This window comes from Pongo abelii, chromosome 19, assembly GCF_028885655.2.
Source record: "Pongo abelii isolate AG06213 chromosome 19, NHGRI_mPonAbe1-v2.0_pri, whole genome shotgun sequence".
Taxonomy (NCBI): Eukaryota; Metazoa; Chordata; class Mammalia; order Primates; family Hominidae; genus Pongo; species Pongo abelii.
The window spans coordinates 85,194,741-85,213,735 of record NC_072004.2 but is presented as its reverse complement, the minus strand read 5'-3'; the positions used below and the strand labels follow the sequence as shown (position 1 = coordinate 85,213,735).

General features: G+C 35.9%; 1 long non-coding RNA gene across 1 annotated transcript in view; it reads right to left on the bottom strand.

Moving 5' to 3' along the window:
• The window catches only part of LOC103892888 (uncharacterized), a 307,678-nt gene that overhangs the window by 48,448 nt on the left and 240,235 nt on the right, over positions 1 to 18,995 (bottom strand). The window contains exon 4 of the long non-coding RNA XR_657057.4: positions 9,350 to 9,396. This is a non-coding gene — a long non-coding RNA (uncharacterized LOC103892888). The remainder of the gene's footprint in view (positions 1 to 9,349; positions 9,397 to 18,995) is intronic.

The window sequence follows — 18,995 nt, the reverse complement described above, 5'->3', positions numbered from 1 at the left end:
AGTGAATGTTTGGGTCAATAAAATTATCTGCTATTTCTATATCCAAAAAGCAGACAGGGCTCACTAGTGGAAAAATGTAGAGGTTAACAGTAAGCTTTTAAATAAACAATTTGGCCTTATGTCATTCTATGCATAAGTCTTTCACTACCAGCAAAGAGTGGCTCCTTCAAAAAGTTACTGAGCCTTTGAGTTTTTCCAGGACAGAGGAGGCTGAATTTCTCACAGGTTCAAATGTCAGCCACCACTTGCAGAAAGGGTATTTGAAGGATGAGTGTTGTATAACCACAGGCTGAGGCTCAAAAGCCAATTCCAGTTAAGCCTGATAATAGTTTTTGACATTTAGTGACACTTTATCCTTCAAAAGTCTTGGGTAGCTAAACTGCGTGCCTGCATTTTCGGTTTCTATGGCAACTGGAGATTTTAAAATGTTAATCTTAGTTGACCTCTTTTATTCTTTTTTATTTTGTCTCCTCCCTAAAAATTCAGCCCAGGGCTAAATGATTGTCTGTTCTCTAGTCTCAATTAAATTTTCATCTTACAGTATTGCAGTGGTCTCCCAAGTGGGCTATTTATACTCCAGGTTTCCAAGACAATTCATTGTGGGTATAGAAAGAACATATTAGAACTTCTATTTGTATTTATTTTTAACCTAAAAATAAGGAAACTACATTTTACTAAGTCTTAGCGTTAGTGTAGACAGGCATATGCAGCGATTTCTTGAATCAGAAAGGGCTGTGCTCAGCTAGAAAAAGTGAGGTTTCCTACAGAAAGGGGAAGTGTTCTGCAGAACTGGAAGAAGGCTGACCGTGGCAACCTTATCCTCATGTTTTCTTTTATCTTATTGCAATTTATCACAATTTACTTGCTTCTAGTTATGAATTCTCTTATCTAGTTTTAACTAAACTAATCTTCACAAAATGGACTAGTAGCTTATACAATCCATGCAAAGAAGCCATGGTTTGAAAACACATTGCTAATGCAAACACAAGAAAAGAAAAACAACAACAACAAAAATCAGAGCCAAAACAGGATAGCATGGGATAAGAATGCAATTCTGAAGCCAAACTGCCTGGGCTCGCATTCCTGACACTACAATATATTAAAGTGACTTTGGGCAAGTTACGTAATTTCACTGTGTACCAGTTTCCCCTTGTCACATAAGAATGTAATATGAAGTTCTCATCCCTACAGCAATGGTTTATTGGGCAAATTAAATGAGCAAAGCCCATAGTGTATAGTTAATTCTTTAAAAAAATAGCTTTTATCATTATTCTAAGAAGGGCAAAAGCACTGATGATCTAATGGTTTAGATCATCTAAAATTATCAAGACTAGTTGTAAAATGGGTTCCCATCTACTATCATTAACAATAAACCTCTCACTATGGTTATGTAGGCATGTGACATAGCTAAATAATAGCATGTATCTGAATATGCATGTATGTATATATGTGTGTACTGATACATATATACGGTCATGAGTCACTTAGCGATGGGGATATGTTCTGAGATATGCATTGTTAGCTGACTTCACTGTTCATGAGAATATCATAGAGTATGCTTACACAAACCTAGACTGTGTAGTCTACTACACACCTATGCTATATAGTAAGGCCTATTACTCCTAGGCTACAAACTTGTTAGGCCTGTGACTTTAGTGAATAGCATCAACAATGAAAACACAATGGTAAGTATTTATGTGTCTAAACATTCTATCTAGAATTCTGACATTTCTAGAATGACATTCTATTTCTAGAATATCTAGAAGACATTCTATGTCTAAACATAGAAAAGATACAGTAAAAATACAATATAAAAGAAATCTGGCCAGGCGTGGTGGCTCACACCTGTAATCCCAGCACTTTGGGAGGCTGAGGCGGGCGGATCACAAGGTCAGGAGTTGGAGACCAGCCTGGCCAACATGGTGAAACCCTGCCTCTACTAAAACTACAAAAAATTAGCTGAGTGTAGTGGTGGGCGCCTGTGGTCCCAGCTATTCAGGAGGCTGAGGCAGGAGAATCGCTTGAACCCATGAAGCAGAGGTTGCAGTGAGCTGATATAGTGCCACTGCACTCCAGCCCAGGCGACAGAGTGAGACTCTGTCTCAAAAAAAAAAAAAAAAGAAAGAAAGAAAATCTGGTACACCTGTATAGGGTAGCTCCATTATAATCTTAGAAAACCACTGTTATATATGTGGTCTATTTTCGACCAAGACGTCATTATGCAATACATGACTACATCTGTGTATACACACACACACACACACACACACACACACACACACACGTATATGACAGAGTGAAAAGCATCTGGAACAAGAAAACAAACCTGCAATTTTCTCACCATTTCTAAAGTCATACAATGCACAGTAAATTGTACAAAATCTCACTGAACTTGATAATGAATGTTTAGAGGCCCCATTTACTAGCAAATGACAAACCAGCCATATTCCATGGGAACAACTGTGTTGTTCCCAACAGGGTTAAAAACAGCTAAGATAATACATAGAAAGCTTTTTTTTTTTTTTTTTTTCCTTTCAAAAGGTTCTTTTGGCACACACAGAGAAATTTAGCTAAACATTTGAAGAACCAATGTTAGATTACTATAAAAGTGATTTGCTGTACATCAAAGGAACTAAACCACTTTAGTATGTCTTTGCTGAACGTACTTGATAGGTTATATTCCAATAATGATACATGCTTTTTTGAATCAATAAAGGCCAGATGCAATTGAGAATATATATTCTCAATGATAAATGACTACTTAATTTAAAAGAAAAAGTTCATGGGAATGCCACGTAAGAAAACACTGAGGAAGAGGATGCTTTGAATAAAATCTTGGAAATAAAAGATCATAAAGTAAGCTCACGAAGACAACGTGACACTCAAAATAGGTTCACAGCAGAGAAATTGGAGTCAAAAGTGTACAAAGTAGTACCAGATGTCTTTCCTGAGCTTATTTTTACAGACATAATACTTCTAAAACATAATACTTCTAAACTATAAATTATTTTGTATCATAGTTTAATTATTTTTAGCCAGATTTAAAATAATTGCCATATTTAAATTTGAGTTATGGGATTTTTATTTACAAAATTATATGCCCTTTTCTGTGTTAGCAAATGTCTAGCAGGGGTCTATTTTGTACATTAGGGACACATTCTCAAACATGGGTCAGAATTATTACAGACCATTGTTTAAAGGGCAATAGAAATTCCACATTTAATAAATTTTAAAGAGACTTACTGTTTTTTGAGGAAAATGGTCTATAAGAATTCTCCAAAACTTGTTTTAGTATTTAACATTTGCTGGATGAAAGAAATTTCTCATATCGAGCTTAAATCTCTCATATGCTACATTTTGAGTGCATTTTTTTAGTGTACTTTTTTTAAGTTGTACATTGTCCTCATGAGGAAAAAAATTCACATACCTAAGGGAACGCTATCCTTTATTAAATGTTTTTCTGGGCTTCACTAAAAAGGGATCACCTTAGGCCAAAGTACTGAGTTTTAACTACAAAGATAGAAAGCAAATGTGAAAGTCTGCATATGGATGTTAGTTTGAGGGAGTTATAGAATCAGGATCCTTTGAAGGAGCTGCTCATGGTACAACATAGCTTGGTAGAGCCACGTAGATTTGGAGCTGTAGTTGACTGTGTATTTGTACCAACATCTTGGCAACCAACTGCATGAGCTTTCACATGTTGGTGCAGCATAAGGACAGAGACTCTTTGGTAGTTCTGGGTAGTACCTTCCACGTATTAGGAGTAACCTTGAAAGCAGGTGAATTTTGCTTTCTCTGGAGGATAAAGGAGGAGGTGCGGAAAAGAGAAAAAAACGGTGCAATTTCTATTGCTGAAGTTTGAAAAGTGAACCTGAAAGACATATGCAAATGGCCAATATTCACATCCAAAGATGCTCAACATTACCAATTATTAGGGAAATTCAAACCAAAATCACAATGAGATACCATTGCCCACCCATTAGGATGGCTATAGTAAAAATAAAAAAACAAATACATAAAAGCAAAAACAGACAATAACGATTGTTAGTGAGGATATAGAGAAATTGGAAGTCTTGCAAACTGTGGGTGGGAATGCAAAATGGTGCTACCATTAGGAAAAACAGTATGATGGTTCCTTAAAAAAACTAAACATAGAATTACCACATGATTCAGTAATTCCACTCTCAGTTACATACCCAAAAGAACTGGAAGAAAACCCTCAAAGAAATATTTGCACGCTTATGTTTATAGTAGCATTATTCACAATAACTGAAGATGGAAGGAAGCAACTCAAGTGCCCACAGTTAGATAAATTAACAAAATACGGTTTGCACATGCCATAGAATATTATTTGGCCTTAAAAAGAAAGGAAATTCTGATACATGCTACAACATATATTAATCTTGAAGATATGTTAAGTGAGATAAGTTGGTCACAAAGGGACAAATACTGCATTCTTCCACTCATACGAGGTATAGAGTACAAATTCATAGAGACAGAAAGTAGATTTCCAGGGTCTGAATGTGAAAGCAGAAATGAGAAGTTATTGCTTAATGAGTACAGAATTTCAATTTTTCAAGATGAAAAAAGGTTCTAGAGATGAATGATGGTAATGGTTGCACAACAATGTGAATGTATTTAATGCCACTGAAATGTACCTTTAAAAATGGTTAAAACGGTACATTTTATGTTATGTGTTTTTAAAATCACAATTAAAAGTAATTTTATAAAAGTCAACCAGGTTTTCTAAATTGCATAGCGTGTTCCTAGCTGATTTTACCGATGCCTTCAGTCACACATTAGAGATCACTTTCAAACTCATTTTTAGTGTTTTCATTGGCTCCTTCATTCAAAAATGAGCATTTATTGAACCTTTTATTAAGGATCAAGGACAGAAGTTGATTTTAAAAGGAAATACAATTCTGATTAAGACACGGTCCCCAGTAATAAGAGAAAAAGCAAATGAAGAGCAGGATTAATACTTGGAGAGTCACCCTCACAGTTTGCAATTTTATGTACATTATTTCAGTTGTTCTGACTCAGGCAATTATCATTACACTCTTTGGGTCATGAAACTGAAGCTCAGAGAAGTCCAGTAACCTGCCAAGGTCACACAACTGGTAAGAAACAGAGCCAGGACTCAAACTCTGTCCAACTCCTAAATCTTTGCTCTTCTGTTACACCAAGAACTCTTAGATCCATCCTTGATTCCATCCCGCCTGGGCAAGTCACCCTATACACATGTTCTAAATCCATTAGATCATTTTGGGCAACGTCTTCCTCTCATATTGGATTTGCCTTGGAAAACAGGTTGCAAAGATTCTACTTAAGCTTGAGAACCTCTGGACTTCTCACTTCTATCTCATTTCTGAAATCAAAGCTAAAGATACAGCCTCCTTACGTAAGAATCATCCATGATAGTCCATATTGGCTCTCATTCAAATTCTTATTTGGGCATACCCAGGATCATGTGTTCATTCATTCATTCATTCATTCACAAGGATTATTATGTTTTCATAATTTCCCCAAGCATCAGAGTCTGAAGCCTAGTGTATTAAAACTTACTTAGTACAGGCCATGTTCTAACTAATAAAATACTTTGCTTCTTTAAGCATATAACATCTTGTTTAATGCATAATTAGAAGGCTATTATGAGTTTCACAAGTTGCATGGTAATTATCTAGATTCTTACCTAATCACCCCAAATGAATACTTGCTGATACATTTTAAAAAAGATCTCTCTGTAGTCAATTATCACCCTCAATTATCTTTAACTAATCAGAATGCACCAATGAACTTTGCATCCATAATTCCTAAGGCAAGCTGTCCACATTTCTATCTTCCAGTTTCTGTGACATTCTGTTTAATTCAGACCTTTGCTGACTAAATTCATGCCTTTCTTCGCATCAAGTTACTAGCTAAATTATTTCTTAAACTCCTAACTGACAGTTAATCTTAACATAGGCCTTCAGATCTAACCAACAATGTATCAGGAAGCCTGAGTGTCATATTTCAGCAGTATTATCTTAGTTTACATCACAGACACAATTTGGGGGCTTGAAGAGGAAAAAAGAAAAAAAGCAAATTTCGGATGTTTAATCTTAATAACCAGTCCTAAAAGCAACAAAAAAAAATAATGCTTGAATGTGGGATTACATAGCAGAAAATATTGGTATTCTGATTTTGGAATTAAATAACAGAACATTTATGAGGAATATGTGGTTCACAGTGAACTATAATGAACATTTGGGATGCACCCATTATTAAGTACTGCTTTTAAGTATTGTTAATGTCCTTCTGAGATGGCACCTCAATCCACTGTGAAATTGGAAAACTGCTATGGAATAGGATTCTGAAGCCTCCTGTTTTTTAGTACCTGGTGCAGAAAGAGCTGGCCCACAGCACAGATTGTCAGCTATAACGCCTTTTTTTTTTTTTGGTATTAACCCATTTTTATGAAATATTCGGAAGAGGCAGATCTATAGAGATCTGAAAATGGATTTGTGGTGACACGGTCTGAGTGGCAGAGGGTAGTGGAAGGTAATTGCTTAATAGATACAGTTTCCTCCTGTGGTTATGAAATGGTCTGGAACTAGACAGTGGGGATGGTTACATAACATTGTGAGCCTACTAAATGCCATTGTGTTGTATACTTAATATGGTTATTATGATACGTTTTGTGTTCATGTGTATTTGTTAAAAAAAAATTTATTTCCATAGGTTTTTGGGGAACAGGTGGTATTTGGTTACATAAGTAAGTCCTTTAGGGGTGATTTGTAAGATTTTGGTGCATCCATCAGCCAAGCAGTATACACTGAACCCAATTTGTAGTCTTTTATCCCTCGCCCCCTTCCCATCCTTTCCCCCAAGTCTCCAAAGTCCGTTGTAGCATTCGTATGCCTTTGCGTCCTCATAGCTTAGCCCCCACTTATGAGTAATAACAAATGATATTTGGTTTTCCATTCCTTAGTTACTTTACTTAGAATAATAGTCTCCAATCCCATCCAGGTTGCTGTGAATGCCATTAATTCATTCCTTTTTATGGCTGAGTGGTATTCCATCATATATACATACCACAGTTTCTTTATCCATTTGTTGATTGATGGGCATTTGGGCTGGTTCCACATTTTTGCAGTTGCGAATTGTACTGCTATAAACATGTGTGTTACAAGTATCTTTTTCATATAATGACTTTATAGCACCTTTTTGAACTAAATAATTGACTTTGGAATTTATTTTTGTTGGTGTTGCAAAGGAAGCAACTCAGATCCAGCATTACATAAGATCACAGTAGATGCTCCCTCTGAGCAGAGCATTGAGGATAAAATTGACTTAACAGAAAGACTACACTAGCCCTGGCTCCCTGGCATGGTAATTGGTCTACCTAGGGCCAAGTTGTATACAGTCTTTGAGCTATAGACTTCTCAGCATGGCTATAACAGCTGTGTGAATGTGGGCAAGATATTTAACATGTTTGACTCTGTTTCCTTATCTGTAAAATAGGGCTATTTATGTAGAATCCCTAGTTCTTTGATCAATGTGAAAATTAAATAAGATAATACATGTAAAGATCCTACAAAGTAAAATGAGTATGCTCTTAATAAAACATTATTATTAATATAGTATAATAAACATATTATGCTCTTAGTAAAAGAGCATAATAAGAAAGTAAAAGAGCATAATAATCTTTTACTTACTCAAATAACAGAATTGGTATAAAGCTGAAATGAGTTTTAGCATCCATAAATGGGGAAATAATCAATGTGTTCTATCCCATAGGATAGCTGTGAAAATAAACATGTTAATATATGCAAAGCATTCATAACAGTGCTAAGCACGTGGAAGGTGTTCAGTTAATGAGGTAGTAATACTTGATCTACCCTGCAGGGTTGTTACAAAGGACACAAGAGGTAATGTATAACTTTAAGTTACCTTGAAAATTTAGAGAAACACATAAAAATTATCTAACCAAAGTGTTAGTTTTGAGACTTTTGCCAGGTGTTTTATATTCCCATTATTTTTTAAGAAAGTTTTATTTTGGTTTTAATTGACAATAATCATACACATTTTGGAGTACAATATGATGTTTTGATACCGCTACTTTTCAAAATCTTTCTTGACAACCAAATCTGTTTAAAAAGTAATGTTATGACTGAGAATTTACAGATATGGATTTTTTTAAACTGTGCTCAGAGGAACCCCCTCTGTAGCTGCCAAAGAGAAGGATATAGTAGGGTGTATACATTAACCACATCCACAGTAATGCTGCACAACAAACAAAAACACAAATAGTGGCATACAACAATAAGCATTTATTTAGCTCATGCATCTGTGATCAACTGAGGGCTGGCTTATCTCACTGGACTCGGCTAGATGGTTTTATTGACCTTAAATGGAGTCACTCATGCTTCTGGGTGTTAGCTGGGAGTTGGATGCTCTAAGCTGGGCTCTCAAGAGCAGTTTGGCTGGGGCAGCTCTGCTCCATATGTGCTCCATCTTTCTCCTGGGCTAGCCTGGTCATGTTCTTCTCATCATGATAGAAGACATATAAGTGAGCAAACATTTTAAATCTTTTGTCATTTAACATTTACTAATATTCTCTTGGTCAAAGCAATTCCACGGACAAACTTAAAGTCAAGTTTTAGGAAAATGTGGTCCACTTCTTTAATGGGAAAACTTCAAAATCACATGGCAAGAGTCAGATATTCAAAGAGAGAATTGAGGCCATGAATGTAATTTTTCATAGTCGAGGAACATGGTGACTGGCCAGACCTTTGGAAACCCCACATCTGCTGTAATAATTTGTATGTTTTATCGGCATATACATGTTGATAACATATAAATTTAATTAGGAGTACCCCAACTAAAAAAGACTTGAACACAGTTCAGATAAATTTTAAAAACAAAATTAACATATACTATTTGGATGATATGGAATTGGTACTAAAAAAAAATAAGCTTTGATAACGAGGGCCTAGCCATATCCATGGGATGTTTCACTGGAAAATTGTTGGCAAGTTAGAAGAAAGTGTAAAAGCTCAGGGCATGGGCCATCTGGTAGGGTAGGGCATTGAACAATGAAGAAAGGCTAAAAATGAAAGATGATTAGCAATTTTTAAAAAGCCAAAATTTGGCCCAAAGACAGCCCTAAAGGCAATTTTCTGTCAAACCTATCTGGCCATCTAATGTCATTAAAATGGAAATGCTAATGGTATTTTCAGTGAAAAAATTTTCCTCTTGAGATAAATATATAGCTACCTCTGCAACAGCTGAATTTTATTAAGAAAATTCCAAAAATATTAGGTTGGTGCAAAAGTAATGGAGGTTTTTGCCATTAATAGATGCTTACCTTAAAAGTCAGAATGTTCAAGTTTATTCTCTCTCTCCTTTGGGCACCTGGACAAATAAAGGCCAAGAAAACCAAAACAAATGATAAAATGAGGAATGGGCAAACAACCTTTTGTTCATTCAGACTCAAAAAAATCTCTTGAACTGGTTTCAAAATATTTGATTCAGAAAACCTAAACCATGTTTGTCAACTGCATTCTTGTTCTCATTTAAAAAGAAAAAGAAAAAGACAAAAGGGCCTCCTATCTTCCCATGAGTATAATGGTGGAAATTCAACCCGTATGTTTTCTGATTCATTTACACTTAGCTCATCAAAATATTTTGTAAGAGCTGAGCTCTTTGGTGGCCAAAGATGCTTTGTGGTCCTTTTCCCTTGCAACAGAAATATTGTGGTTTATCATCAGCTTACACAAATTCAGAAGAAGGTTGAGGAACACTCCTAAATTTATTATCTCATAAGGCTGGAGTGAGTTATAAGCTTTGAAAATCTGTTTTCCTAAACTGGCTTCCTCTATCTCATAATTTATCATAATATTTCAGTTCTACCTGTATGGTGCTGATCTCATTTTCACCATTCACGTTAGTACCAATGCTCTCACTGATAAGGACAAACCCAATAACAAAGGATCAAAGTCTCAGAAACGATCCAGGAAAGAAAAGAGGAGGCTTTGTGCAAAAAGTTCCAAGAAATTTTGGAGGAATATGAATGTTTTGGAGTGTAGTATGATTTTGTAGTCAGATTTCAAAGGTAAAGAGCATGTCTTCTATTCATCAAAACTCAAATGAAATGGCTGGGCTTTTTTCATTACGTTTTGGGGCCCAGACTTAATGCCAAAACCTAATATGCATTTATCAAAAGAAAAGAGAAATTTTTCCTTTGTTTTATGTAACTGATCTGTGGCCCTGTCCAGTGAGGCGAACAGCTTTTACTAATAACATGTCAGGGGGAGATTTTAGGGAAATGCAAACAAAGTCAGAATAGAAATCATTCTACAGGTAGAAACAATAGAGAACATAATTGAGCAATGGTACAATAAGGGAGCAAACCCAGGTTATGAGATGCCATATATGTGATTTTTCTATGCAGCATATACTGCTAAAAATTAAGTCAAAATATTTACGATGAATTCATTTATATTATTAGTTTGTCTTATGATATTCACTTAGAGTCAGAAAAGCTTAATAACAGGTAGACAAAGTCATTAGTGATACAATTGTTGACTTTTCTTCTTTTATGTTACCCATCCATTGATAGGCAATGCTCTCAGTCCTACATTCTCAAAAATCATGTAATCTCTGATCTTGAGTTGCTACCTTTTGTTATTTTCAAGCCTAACATTGTATACAAGTCCCCATCCCACATCTTCAGGTAACTCTCAGTAATATCAGACAAAAGGGTTCCTTTGGTTTGGGACTGCATCAACAAAAGAAGCCTTCTTCAAAGCTGGTCAAGTGACTTTCTTTGCTCTTTTTCCCATGAACTAATTTTCTTTGCTCCAGTGATGAATAAAGTTAAACTCAAAGTTTCATAACAAGAAAAATTCAATGATGAAAGTTATCTTCTCATCCCAGGTATATTGTTTCAATTTGGTGAAGAGCACTGGGGAGAGCAAGTTTGCGATTCTTTTTTTTTTTTTTTTTTTTGAGGCAGAGTCTCGCTCTGTCGCCCTGGCTGGAGTGCAGTGATGCCATCTCGGCTCACTGAAACCTCCGCCTCCTGGGTTCAAGCAATTCTTCTGCCTCAGCCTCCTGAGTAGCTGGGATTATAGGCACCTGCCACAACACCTGGCTAATTTTTTGTATTTTCAGTAGAGACGGAGTGTCACCATGTTGGTCAGGCTGGTCTCGAACTCCTGACCTTGTGATCCACCCGCCTTGGCCTCTCAAAGTGCTGGGTTTACAAGCATGAACCACCACACCCAGCCTCTTTTTAAAACATCATCCACACAGAAATCAGGACTTTGGAGGCATGAATCCACCAGAATGCAAGCACTGTTTGTTTTGTTCAGTAGGGTACCTACAGTATGTAGAACAGCGTTGCTATGGTTTGAGTTTTTCCCCTCCAAAATTCATGTTGAAATTTGATCCCCAGTGTGGAGGTATTGGGAGGTAGGGCCTAATTGGAGGTGTTTGGGTCATGAGGGTGGATCACCCATGAATAAATTAATATCCTCCTATGGGAGCAAGTGAGTTCTCACTCTCATGCATCTGGATTACTTAGTGGAGAGAGAGTTGTTATAAAAGTGAGTTCAGCTTCCAGAACTTTTGCTTCCTCTATCAGTGATCTCTTTGCACACCTGCCCACTTTCCTGCTTCCACGTCATGTTTTGACCCAACATGTGCCCTTCCCCAGAAGCTGGCCAGATGTGGTGCTATGCTCTTGAACTATTGCAGCCTGCAGATTCATAAGCTGAATAAACCTGCTTTCTTTATAGATTACTTAGCCTCAGGTATTCTCTTATAGCAACATAAAACATAAGACAAGTGCCTAGCTTATAGTAGGTGCTCAATAAATACTTGTTGCATAAACAAGTTAATTCTAAGAGAAACTCCAAGGAGATCAAAAGGTCAGTACCCACATGACCTTAGAGCTTAAACTTCTTTTCTCATTATAATTTCCACCACCCAGCATTTGACCATGAGTGCCCGGGAATTGACCCATCCTCGTAAGCCCTCTTCCTTCTTGGGTGTTAAATGACAATAAGGCTCTTGCCATTCCCTGCTATTTCAGACATATACTTTCAGGGCTGCATCTTGGATTTTGTCATCATCTCAAATTCTTTTACTTTCAAAATCCTCATTCATGAGTTCCTTTTCTCCCAACTTGCTTTTCAGTCACTTCCACTATGACAGCTTTTCAACTTCATCAGGACCTCCAGTACCCTGGACCACCTGCATTTCCAAATCCATCCATCCCTTTATTCAGTTCCTTCTATATACAGCTTCAACTCCTACTTTCTGTTTTATTTTTGCCTACTGCCAAGCAACCAAGAGATGCTAGGAAAAATACTGCATGATAGGGCAAATATAATCCATTAAAAATATATGGTCACCCAATTTAAATGGACCCATAACCTTGCTCAGCAATTCTACTACACTCTTGGTACTGGAAATGTCACCTAAAGACCAACAACATCAGTATCACCTAGGAACTCAACAGAAATGAAGAATCTTGGGTCTTATCTCAGATCTACTAAATCAGGATAGAAATTTTAAACAAGATCCTCAGCTGATTCACATGCATAAGAAAGTTTCAAAGCACTATACTAGACCATCTATTATCTTTTTCTCTTATGTGATCAAGATCTTCATCTCAGCTGGATTCTTCCCATAGAAAGAAGTCATGCTCAATGCCTATAACTACACATCTCCCTTGAACTACTGCTTTTCTCTTCCGTCATTTATGGCCAGCTTACTCAAAAGAGATATGTATAATCACCGACACCATTTCTTCCTCTAACACTCCTCTGAAGCAAATTCCTGTCTGGCTCTAATTCTTATCACTTTATGGAAACAACTTTTGATAAGTTTGCTGGTAACATCCATGTCACAATACCTAATGCATGTTTATCAGTTTTTATCTTACTTGATCTCTGATGAGCATTTTGACATTGTTAATGTTTCCTTCCTTTTCTAATAGCTGTCTTCCCTCCACTGCTACATCAAACACTCTTGGTTTTCTTTCTACCCATGTAGTCACACACTCTTTCTCTGTGTCTTCCATAGGCTCACTGCCAGCCCCTCAACATTGTATTTTAACATCTAGCAGAGTGCCTGCCACCAAATAGTAAATCAATAAACAATTATTGGATGAATGAATGAATGTGTTCTGTATTGAAGAGGTGCCTGTTGTACTCCAGAGGCCACTCTTCTATTTGCTATTTGTCTCTACTAAGTTTGAAACATAGCCCTCTGCTGTTGTGTATTAACCTTAAATCTTCTATATTTCTTGTCTTTTTAATTAGGTATTACATTTCTTAAGGATAATGCACTGAGTATTACAAATCCTTATTATTTACTCTTTAAAAAAATCCTTCATAACCATTAAAAACATCCTTTTCTTCAGTAGCATTCATAGTGCATGGAAAGGAGTGAGAGCCTGAGAAGACGAAAAAAGTTATTCATTTAATTTTTCCAGAAAATTGTTTGAGAAATAAAAGCCATTGGCCTTTGTTGAATGATACATGCTAAGCCATCTTACAGATTTCAGACCCATAGATATTGTAATTGAAATAGATTTGAGCAATCATCCACCCAACCTCTTGATTTACAAACTAGACAATGGAAACCCAGACAGACAAAATCATCTGGTACATGCAGCAGTTTTCGTAAGATAAAATGTATGTAACGGAAACAGTATGAGCTTATTCTTTAAAGTCTGTCTCTGAAAACCATAATGAAAACTTTTTTCTATCAGAAGTAATTCTTTCACAATTCTAGGAAAATAAAACCAGGCAAGCAAACATATTTGGCACCCAAACTAAGTTGGGCTTTCTAAAACCAGGTATATTTCCCTGAAAGCTTTGGTGTCTATGTAGAAAATCTTTGATTTAGTAGTAGGTAGTAGGAATATCTGAGTACATATGCCTATTATTTCAAATTGTTGTTTTCTCATATACCTAATAATTAATTAAATTTACAAAGGATAACCCTATTGAAGTAATGTTTATAATTCTGCATCATTGTGAATCAGTGTCTGTCACTCTTCTGAACTGCCTGAAAGGCTGAATCATATGGAAGCAGTAAAAACTTCACCAAAAATGTATTGTTGAGATGTTCTCACTTCATTTTCTGAAAGTATGGATCCAGTATCCAATACAATTTCCATCAATGTTGAAATTCACCAGTGAAGGAAGAGAGAATATTACACATCTGCACTATAACAGCCTCGCCACTTAAAAGGTGACCTGTGCCACCAGTGGTATCTGCCTCCTCTGGAAGTTTGTCAGAAATGGGACCTCGAAATCTGTTCTTTAAAAGCCTTTCAGGCAATTCTTGTATGTGCAAAAGCTTCAGAAACACTGGGTCAAAACACAAGTTTCTATAACATCAATTAGCTCACCATGTGGAGGTTGTACTGATTCAGATGCAGTTTTGTTAGGCAATAGGAGAAAGAAATAGTGAAACGAGAATCATAAACTTTAGCAGAAAGGAAAAAAATCCCTCAGCTCATCTATAGAAGAAGTAGAAGCACTTTCAGAAAGCTCTATTATTATTATTATTATTTTCTTTTTCTTTTTTTTTTTTTTTTTTTTTGAGACGGAGTCTCGCTCTGTCACCCAGGCTGGAGTACAGTGGTGCGATCTCAGCTCACTGCAAGCTCCGCCTCCCATGTTCATGCCATTCTCGTGCCTCAGCCTCCCGAGTAGCTGGGACTACAGGCGCCCGCCACCATGCCCGGCTAATTTGTTGTATTTTTAGTAGAGACAGGGTTTCACCATGTTAGCCAGGATGGTCTCGATCTCCTGACCTCGTGATCCACCTGCCTCGGCCTCCCAACAGAAAGCTCTATTTTTTAAAAAATTAAAAACGAACCCTTCATTCAGGGCCTCCTTCCAGAAAAACACACACACTGACCTTGGCAGTTGCATTTCCTCCTGTTCTCACCTTTAAGCAGCCCAGCTGATCAGAGCTCCTCTTCCATTTGCGTTGCCTCACTGCCTGTGTTTCCATTTTACTTACTCTGTGCATTTTTAATATCCTGTGAAGCAGCTCCAGGCATGCTGAGTTGCTGCTGCCAGTGTCCAAGGTACCAATATTCATTTTTGTGAGTGTTCTGGTTATAAAATTGCATAAGTTGTGTGTGGTCTCCCCAGGTCTATTTCTCCCAAGAGTCTTGTTATTTTTACCATGTAATTTTGCACAAAAAAGTTTTTTTAATTTTTCAGGAATACAAATATTGTGTATAGTAGAAATCCTAGTGCTTATACGAAATGTGAATAATTTTGTCTATAATAATAAACTACATTGATAAAAAATCAGATCTTATTTTTCTACTAGTCGCATAGAAAGTTAATAGCTGCCATAAATGACTACTAATTAATTCAAATAAACGTTACTGTTAAATCGTGTATATGTATACTCACACCTTACCTGAATATAGCTTTTGAGCTTTGTTCCAAGAGCTGTAACATCAGAATGAAAAACTTAAAAGTCACCTTATTTAACATTTTGAGACACTTAGAAACATCTATTTTTTTTAATCTAGATGTTTGCAAACACACAGACACAACTGAAAAAACACTTAATAGAAAAATGGATGTAATGCAGTTAACGATGTCTGTAAATAAGTAGGCACCAGGAGGAACGCAGAATTTACAAATTGAGCACTCCAGGTTAAAAAATATAACTGAAGCCAAAATGGAAGTAAAAATAATATTCAATATTATATTTGAACCAATCAATATCATTCAAAGAAATCTAGTCATTGAGATCTTGCACATCAGAAAATGAAGGCTAAATTTTCTTAAAAGTTACTTGTTCTGGCAAGAATATACCATCCATATTTCCTTAAAGTGTAATTTAAATTTTCTAATTGAAAAAAATTGTATATATTTATTGGGTACAACGTGATGTTCTGAAATATGCATACATTGTTGAATGGCTCAACTAAGCTAATTAGCATATATACCATCTCACATAATTTTTGTAGTGAGAACATTAAAAATCTACTCAGCCATTTTCAAAATACAATACAATATTATTAACTATAGTCACCATGTTGTACAATAGATTTCTTGAACTTATTCCTTCTGTCTAACTGAAATTTTGTATCATTTGGCGGACATCTTTCCAACCCCTGACCCCAACCACTGATAACCACCATTCTTTTCTCTAACTCTATGAGTTTAACACTTTTAGATTTCAAATATAAATGAAATCATGTGGTGTTTGTCTTTCTGTGCCTGGCTTATTTCACTTAACGCAACGTCCTCCAGTTTCACCAATACAGTCACAAATGACAGAATTTCCTTCTTTTATAGGGCTTCACATTATTTCACTGTGTATATATGTCACATTTTCTTTATCCCTTCATCCACTGATGTACACTTAGGCTGATTCCATATCTTGGCTATTGTGAATAATGCTGCAATGAACATGGGCGTGCCGATATCTCTTCAAAATATGAATTTCATTTTCTTTGGGTATATATTTAGTAGTGAGATTTATGATGTTAGGGATCAATTTCATTATTCTGCATGAGGATATACAGTTTTTCCAGCACTGTTTATTGAAGAGACTGCTGTTTCCTCATGGTGTGTTCTTGGCACCTTTGTCAAAAATCAATTGAGCATAAATGTGTACATTTATTTTAGGGCTCTCTATTCTGTTCCATTGGTCTATGTGTGTTTTTTATGTCAGTATCAGACTGTTTTGATTACTATAGCTTTATAGTATATTTTGAACTCAGTTGGTATGATGCCTCCAGCTTTGCTCTTTTTGCTCAAGATTGCTTTGGCTATTCAGGGTCTTTTGTTGCTGCATATGAATTGTAGGTTTTTTTTTTCTATTTCTGTGAAGAATGTCACTGGTATTTTGATAGGGATTGCATTGAATCTGTAGATTGCTTTGGGCAGTACGGACATTTTAACAACATTAAAGATAACTTTGGATAGTATAAACATTATAACAATATTAATTCTTCCAATCCATGAACATGGGATATCTTTTCATTTATTTGTGTCTTCTTCAATACAATTCTTGTTTAATTTACTGTCAGGCTGGTCCGACTGGTAGATTATACAATATAATAATTTACTTGAAAAATAAAAGAACCATACATTTTAATAGATCTAACAATCCAGAAGAAATAATTTTATGATTCATGGAATTAAGAACATTTTGGCCAGGTGCAGTGGCTCATGTCTGTAATCCCAGCACTTTGGGAGGCCAAAGTGGGTGGATCACTTGAGGTCAGGAGTTCAAGACCAGCCTGGCCAACACGGTGAAACCCAGTCTCCACTAAAAATACAAAAATTAGGCATGGTGGTGTGCAACTGTAATCCCAGCTACTCGGGAGGCTGAGGCAGGAGAATTGCTTGAACCTGGGAGGGGGAGGTTATAGTGAGCCAAGAATGTGCCATTGCACTCCAGCCTGGGTGACAGAGTCAAATTCCATCTCAAAAAAAAAAAAAAAAAGGAATATTTTGTGTTGGAGGCAACTTCAGAGACTCTCTAGTTCAACATTTTCTCCTTAAGGATTATTTAAAAATGTTTCTGACAGATAGTGACCCAGCTTCTTCTTGAACACAAACACTACAGATTTGTGTGTGTGTATGAGAAACTCTATTTGGGGGAATGCTTCATTTCTTAGTTTTTCCTTCCATTAAGACAAAACACGACTCCTCATATCTTCTAGTTATTAATCCTAGCATTACTTCTTTATAATGTTACATTGATGAATCTAATTCTTTTTCCATAGATTCCTTTAAGTGTTTGAGATAATTAGGATTAGATTCCTCAGCCTTTGAATTTTTCAACTGTCCATCATCTGTCTCTATTTTTTTAAACTAGAAATAATGTTCAGTCATCACCACCTGCTAGCACTTTTCTGAATGTGGTTCAATTTAAAGTCAATGTATTTCTAAAAATGCAGCATTAGAATTAAACACAAAATTAAAGATGTGATCTTTCTGATAGGGGGTATAAAGATTCTGTTATCTGCATACTTCTAGACAGTAAACTTCCATCCCAGCTGTTTAGTGTTAGCTATTTTTAAATTTACCATATTATAATACTATTCATAAGTTCCTTACAGTTATCTAAATCCTCCAGGATTATTACTAAATTATTATAAATTATTACTATGCTACTAACTTTCTGATACTGTGTAAGTTAATAGCCGTTTGTAATGCTATTAAGAATATTGAGACTGTCTTCTCACCCACCCACCCCGCTAAAAAAAGCTGAGAGTGGTTCATTAAGAAAACTTATTTTGGGCTGATTCTCTCCCCCACTTTTTTTCTTGGAACGAGGCTATGTAGACGGTCATGTTTTTTTCCCACCATATAATTATTTCATGCACATTACTTTACCTGGCCTACAGAAATATCCATGAGGATCTTTACTAAAATATTTGTATAAATAAGATTTAAAGCATTTGTTCAATCTATCAATATGTATTACTTGAAAGAAAAGAAAATGGGAAGGAAGGAAGGAAGGAAGGAGAGGGAGGGCAGTAGGGAAGAAAAAAGGAGGAAGGGCAAAAATGTGTCAAGTTTCAAAAGATTTGATGTTAGTAAACCCTTAGCAGCCCCTAAAGATCCTTGCTTTCTTTCTAAGTGTTCATTAAATAGGCAGTTAAAAAAAAAAAGTTAAAGCAAACACATAAACAAAAAACAAAGAAAACAAATAAAAAGTTAGTACTTTTTATAAAGCATCACATTTCCAGATTTATAACCTTGGTTAAAAACTTTGCATTCTTGTTTAATTTATTTTCAATTTTTATACTCAAAGAAGTATAGCCTTTGAGTAAAAGGATACAAAAGTCACAGACAAAGGTAAACCTCCTAGGATCACCACTTGAAAGAGAAAGCCCAAGCCCTCACCCCAAAATTTGCTTGACCACCACTTTTGGACAGGGAACTGAACTAAAGAAGTGACTAAAATTGCAGTAGGCAGAAATATATTAGCAAGTAGAACTATTT